This window comes from Carlito syrichta, unplaced genomic scaffold (assembly GCF_000164805.1).
Source record: "Carlito syrichta isolate Samal-C Ts95f unplaced genomic scaffold, Tarsius_syrichta-2.0.1 Scaffold314622, whole genome shotgun sequence".
NCBI classification, from domain to species: domain Eukaryota; kingdom Metazoa; phylum Chordata; class Mammalia; order Primates; family Tarsiidae; genus Carlito; species Carlito syrichta.
The window spans coordinates 546,902-553,876 of NW_007258718.1; positions in this window are offsets into that span (position 1 = coordinate 546,902).

Below are 6,975 nucleotides of genomic sequence, written 5' to 3' on the forward strand. Positions count from 1 at the left end.
CATTTTAGTTAGGCCATGCGATGTTTTTTTAGCTGTGAGCTGGTATTAGGATTCTAATGTTCTGGATGCTTTCTTAAATGTTTTGTGGTCTTAGTGGGGCAATTGTTAATAGCGGCCTTGAACATTTTCTAGGCTAACACGCTAGAAGCCGATCTTTGTGACATATAGCTTTTGGAACTTTGCCACAGGTTGGAATAGATGCAGAACTAATTCCTGTGGGAAACTTTGCTGCTCTTCTTGGTCCTCTTCTGGGTGGAGGCTCAGTGGATTTTCATGTTGGCTCCAATCCTGATTAGACTCCTTATCTTGGCCAAAGAGGACATTTGCCCCGCCTACCAGCTGGCTTATGGCCAGTACACATCCAGCCTTCCTTTAATAGGAACAATAGATTGTATGACTCTTTAGCTTTTGTGTGATGATGTAACTTCAGAGTCTGCAGCTCTATTATTATCGGATGCTCATTTTATTTTATTTTAATTTAACTTAATTTATTTATCTCTTGAGTTGGAGTCTCACTCTGTCACCCAGGCTGGAGTACACGCTCACAGCCACCCAGTGTCAACCTGCTCGGCTCCAGCAATCCTTCTGCCTCAGCCTTTAAAGTAGCCAGAACTACAGATGCACGCTACTGCGCCCGACTAATTTTTGTGATTTATTGTAGAGATGAGGTCTCACCAAGTTGCCAGGGTTGATCTTGAGCCCATGGGCTCAGGCAATCCACTTGCCTCGGCCTCCTAAAGTGCTGGGATTACAGGCTGAGCCACTGAGCCCTGCCAGAAGCTCATTTTAAAGAAATAATGTTCATGGAGGATTGCTTGAAGGACAAACCATTCATCTATTTTTCTATATTCTAAATATTATTTTTGGGTCAAGGGAGACCATCAGATGGCTCTTGACTTGGACCGAATTGTCTTGGTCTTTCAAAGCATTCATTTGATGACTTGAACTTTGACTTGTGCCATTAGTCTTTACTGAGGATTTGAAACCTGCTATTGTTTATATTGTTACATTGTATTGAAGATGGAATTCATTGCAACCTACTACATTGGGGTGGAGGAGATTCTTCCTGCTTGTAGTGCAAGGACAACTCATGCTTCACCTGGCCCCTCTGTGAATCTGCCCTGGGAAGCACACTGTAAGATTTATGGTCCCTGTCTACTTAGCCTTATATCTTACTTCTTGCTTTATCTCTTTGGCCTACTTTATTTTTCCTTTAACTTGATTTTTTTCCATTGAAACAAAACCCTAACTGTACTGCGTGGATGTCTGTTACTGCCAGAGATCCCTTTATGAACGTGGTAGGGCAAGTCTAAATTTGTAAGAGCCTACTCTCCCTTGGTGAAGGTCAGCATGGTATGTGGGAAATTCCAGGAGAGAGAGCGAAGCGGGTGTGTTTGCCTTAGAGAATGAAGGTCAGTATGTGTTTGCATCTTGGTTCTGCAGAATCTTCTTCTAACCCTCATTGATTACATCAGTGTGCCGAGACCACAAGGTTCTGCTTTCTCAGGAAATCACGGAGGTGTTCCAGAAATGGCACATCTGAGCCCATTCACCAGAAATCCATTCATACTCTGTGGGTGATTGGGGTTACAGCCTAAGCCAAGCATACCCTTTGTCAAGACCTCATGGCCCCAGTTGGCCTCATATCTGGGAGACCCAGCAGCTGCTCTGAGCATCCCACCCCTTGCATGGCAGAGTAATAAATGTCTCTGTGGCTCTGCACACAGATCTCTGGATGATTAATTTCATTTCATCCACCAAAGAGACAAATGAGTCTGGGAGCTTGGTACAATCCTGACAAAGAGGTAGAAGTCCTTGGGATGACTCCCAGGAGAAGTCAAGGAAGAAAATGTCTTCCTCGGCCATGGCCTTTCCCCATAGGCTCTCCCATTCCCTGTGCTCAGTTCTCTTTGCTCAGCTTGCAGTGGCCTTCCCTCTTCTTGAACATTCAAGTGCTGTGCATCCTTCCACCCTGAACTCAAGTCCTTTAAGTTCTTGCCACACCTCTAACAGGCATCCACCGTTGATGTCTTTGCAGGCTTTGGTCTGTAACAAACTTGGCCCTTAATTTCAGTCTCTGTGTCTAGGCCAGATTGTTTGTCTGTGGCTCCACTCCAGGTAGATTTTCTCTTTTTTTTTTTTTTTGAGTTGGAGTCTCACTCTGTTGCCCAGACTGGAATGGAGTGGCATGCTCCCAGCCACCACAGCCTCAACCTGATGGGCTCTGGCGATCCTTCTGCCTTAGCCTTCCAAGTAGCTGGAACTACAGGCGCGCGCTATCACACCCGGCTCATTTTTGATTTATTGTAGAAACGAGGTCTCACCAAGTTGCCCAGGCTGGTCTCAAACCCGTGGGCTCAGGCGATCCACTCGCCTCAGCCTCCCAAAGTGCTGGGATTACAGGCTGAGCCACCAAGCCCAGCCTCCAGGTAGATTTTAATCTCCTTGAAGGCAACTAATTTTGATCTTTTATTTCTCAGACATTAACATGATTCAAAACAACAATAAGTACTAAAACTGTTTTCTCCTACTGTTCTATGTTATCCTCTTCCTTGTTAGCTGCATATGGGACTCTGTTTTAATCAGCTTTGCTGTGATAAGTAACCCTCATACTTCAGTGGCTTATAAACATGTAGATTGATTTCTGTTTCACGAATACTCTAGGCGAGCAGTGACTAGCCCTGCCCCGTGTGTCCTCTCATCTGGGACCCAGGTGAAGAAGCCCTGATTTGAGACAAGCCATGGTCAAGGGAAAGTGCAGGAGAACTGGAAGAATCTTGCATTGACCTTGATGCTTTTCACTGTCATTTCCACTTGCATTCCACTGGCCCAACCAAGTCACATAGCTGAACCTGACATGGGCAGAGAATCCTACCCCACCTAGAGGTGACTCAAGTCACAGCAATGGTGGGATGTATGGTCATCTTCCATGGAAAGCAGCCAGGAGTGGGGGCAATGAAACATTTGACAACAGACTCCTTCTAGGTGCCGGTCTCTGTTTGGTGCATTACATAAGACAATGAATATTCAGCTACGAGTATAGTAATTGTATGCCATGTTACTATTTTAGCCCTTTTTTATAACAACAAAAAAGTAAGTCTAGATAATTTAAGCTGATTTTGAATGAATGAATGAATGTCTGCCTTTCTGTCAGCTTTTCTTGTTGACTGCTAATGCCCAGGACCTACCAGCATTTTCCCTCTTGAGGTAGTGCTACTGGTACCATCACTCTTTTTTATTTCTTTTGCATTTGAGTCTCACTCTGACGCCTAGGCTAGAGTGCAGTGACATGCTCATGGCCACCGCAGCCTCAACCTGCTGGGCTCACATGATCCCTCTGCCTCAGCTTTCCAAGTAGCCGGAACCACAGGTACGAGCCACCACACCTGGCTAATTTTCTGATTTATTATAGAGATGAGGGTTCACCAAGTTGGTCTTGAACTCCTGGGCTCAGGAAATCCTCTTGCCTTGGCTTCCAATGTGCTGGGATTACAGATTTGAGCCACTGTGCCCAGCCGGTACCATCACTCTTACAGTTTTCTATGTGATTCTATAGAAACAACCTTCGGTAGGACTTAATAGATTATCTGTTATCTCTTATATTAAGATATTTACATACTAAAGGGGCTTCTGGAGATGCCTGAATGTCTAACGGTGAATCTGATGGTAGAAACTTTGAGCACCACACATATAGGACTAAGAAAGCCTTGAACATTCCCTAACTGTTCCACTGGTCTTAAACCATTAGTGGATCTTGACTTGAAATCAATTTGATGAGTCATAAAATACATACATATATATACATATACATATATATATATACATATATATACATATACATATATATATATATGTTTTTCGATTTATTTTATTTAAGAAATGAGGTCTTGCTATGTTGCCCTGGCTGGTCTTGAACTCCTAGACTCAAGCAATCCTCCTGCTTTGGCCTCCCAAAGTGCTGGGATTACAAGTGTGAGCCACCATGTCTGGTCTCAAAAAAATGTTAATTTAAAAAATAAAATAGCATAGAATAAAAAATATCAGACTATCACATATAATACAGATAAGTATTATTTCATAAAACTTATATCTCAGTTATGTGTGTATGTATACAGCATGCAATGTAAAATATATATATTTTTGAATTACCATCAAAGAGGTCTTGAAAGCCATTGCTCTAAGTAACACTGCCTTCAACTCGTTCACTGGGTCCATCCTTTTTGGGATCAAGTGCCTTGAAGGTCAAAGTCCATCTTTGTGTCCCATCCTGCCATGGAAGCTGATGGACATGACAGTGATAGGCTCTCATTCTCTTCCAGGTACACAGGGCCTAGTCTAGGACTGGCATGCTATAGGCTTCCAGAAAAGATATACTTGTTATGTACTTTTTGTCTACAAATAAGACACTTGATGTCCTTCCTTCCTTCCTTCCTTCCTTCCTTCCTTCCTTCCTTTCTTCCTCCCTCCCTCCCTCCCTTTGTTCTATCTTTCCTTCCTTTCTTCCTCTTTTACCCAGAAACCTGCATTTTATCAACACTGCCATTTTTTCACGAGAGAATCTTAGAAAGAAGTCACATGTTTTGCTTTTAATGAATGAGAGGAGCCCATGTATACTACTGAATTATTCTTTGAAGCAGGTACCAGATACAATTGACTGCCACACTTTTTTTTTTTTTGGTTGGAGTCTCACTCTTGTTGCCTAGGCTAGAGTGCAGTGGCACACTCACAGCCACTGCTCTCTCAACCTGCTGGGCTTAGGCTAGAGTGCAGTGGCATGCTCACAGCCACCACAGTCTCGATCTGCTAGGCTTAGGTGATCCACCTCAGCCTTCTAGGTAGCTGGAACTACAGATGCACACTGCCACTCTTGGCTAGTTTTTTTTGTGATTTATTGTAGAGAAGAGGTCTTACCAAGTGGCCCAGGCTGGTCTCAAACCCGACTGCCACACTTTAAAAAATAAAACAGGGACTAACTCAAGCTCACGTCTCCACACTCTTATCTACCTGCTCAGTGGTTGCCAGTTCCCATAAAGTCACCTTCTCCTTCTATTTTGATATTACTTCCACAAGAATGGAAATTTTCAAGTGGTGGGGAGGGGGGAAGAAGTATAGTTACAAAGAAGTGAGTAGCAGTTCAAGTAAATAAAGTCCTTTTACTGGTTCCAATTTTCTGTTCAATTCATGCTGCAGAGAGACAAGGATAAACCACCATTGTGGGTCTCAAGTTTTATTCAAGAGCTCATATAAAATATTCCAGGTAAAAGAATCTTAATCTTCCTCCTCTTCTTTGTTCTGGTTAATTTGGAAGTAATGCAATATGTAACTTTATTTGCTGTTTGCAATTCTGTACAATCAATTATATAGATTACTCTTCTTCAGATATATTTTGGTGAGCTATTTCAAATACCTTTTGGAAAAAGTCACCCCAGAAGTTATGGTCTGCTTGTTCTTGCTCTTTTGAGGGTCACAACCACCCCACTGAGATTCCTGATTTTTCCATTCACCTCGATTCTCTCTTGCAAAAACTGCTCAAAATGGGCAGCATCCATGATTCTGTCTTCCACAGTCAAGAGTGAACTTCAGAACCTGCTCCATTTATTTTTGCCTCACTTCACCACAAGCTTTTTCATGGGCCCCATGATGGCAGTGGAGGCAGAAAGGCAGGATACTCTTTCAGGCCACTCCCAGCTCTGTGATTCTGTGATTATACCTCTTTTGTTTTATAAAAAAGCAGTCTACTGAAATATCTCATTATTTTCTTGATGACACGAACCCAAAACTTTCTGCATCTTTCATGTTTCGTCTTCCTACATCGCTCTTGTCGGTGTCACTAGATGTTTTTAAATACTTGACATGTGTTGTTTTGGTCTGCCTGGGCCCGTCCCCTGCCAGTTCTGTCCCTATTTTCTGTCCACAGAAGTCAACCATAGTGATTGGACCACCAGATAAATGTGTGGCCCATTTTCCCACAAGAGAATCTCAGAAAGAAGTCATCTGTTTTGTTTTTAATGAACAAAAAGAGCCCACTTATGTGACGGAGGATTTTCTGTGAGGATTCTGAGATAGAGTTTCTCTTTCTCTGGACTCATTTCTGGTTACTTGAAGTGAAGGTAAGGCTGGAGTCATTGAATCGTCTTTGTTCCTTATCTGCATGAGAGGCTATATGCAACAAAAAAATGAGGACCACGTCCAGAATGAGTATGTAGTGGGCAGTTTGAGAGTAAAAGAAATAAAAAACCACAGAGCATACCAAGGAGCAGTAGCATTGGTTCAGCTCTTGGGTCCATATGACTTGATGGCAGGTTCACCCCTACATTTTCCCAGTCACACGAACCAATATGTCTTTTCTTGTCTAAGCTAGTTCTAGTTTGACTTCTGTCCCTTGCATCAGAAGAAGTCTTGGTTAACACAATGGATATGACATTTGGATGGCTTTCTGAAAAGGCCACTTTTGATCCAGATCTATTCACATAACTTTTGTAAAACAATAACAGCAAACAAACAAAATACTCCTCCTTTCCTTCCAGAACTATTAATTGAGCACAAAAAATGTTCTGTGTGCGATGTTTGATTTGGACAATAACGATTACAACTTATATCTATAGCAAGTTGTACTTCAATTCTTTTTTTCTAATTTTTGCTTACTGTGAAACAATAATATAATATCTTGTAATAAAACTTTTCAAAGAATAAGATTTACCTCTACTGCCCTCAATGCTTTTTTTCCAGTTTTCTCTGTTTTCATCCAGTGTTTCTTCATAGGCAGGATAGTTTTTCTTGATTATAATTAGGGTGTACCTCATCTTGGGAGCTCTAATTTTTCTCCTCATCAAATCATTCAATCTTCATGTTAACTGTATTTAACTTTGGTATGACAGGTAGTTTAGCGTTTGTTCTGAGTGAAATGGGAAGGTACCATAGGGCTCAGGGAGAGGAGTGACAGGATCCGATTTACTTTTTTTTTTTTTTTTTTTT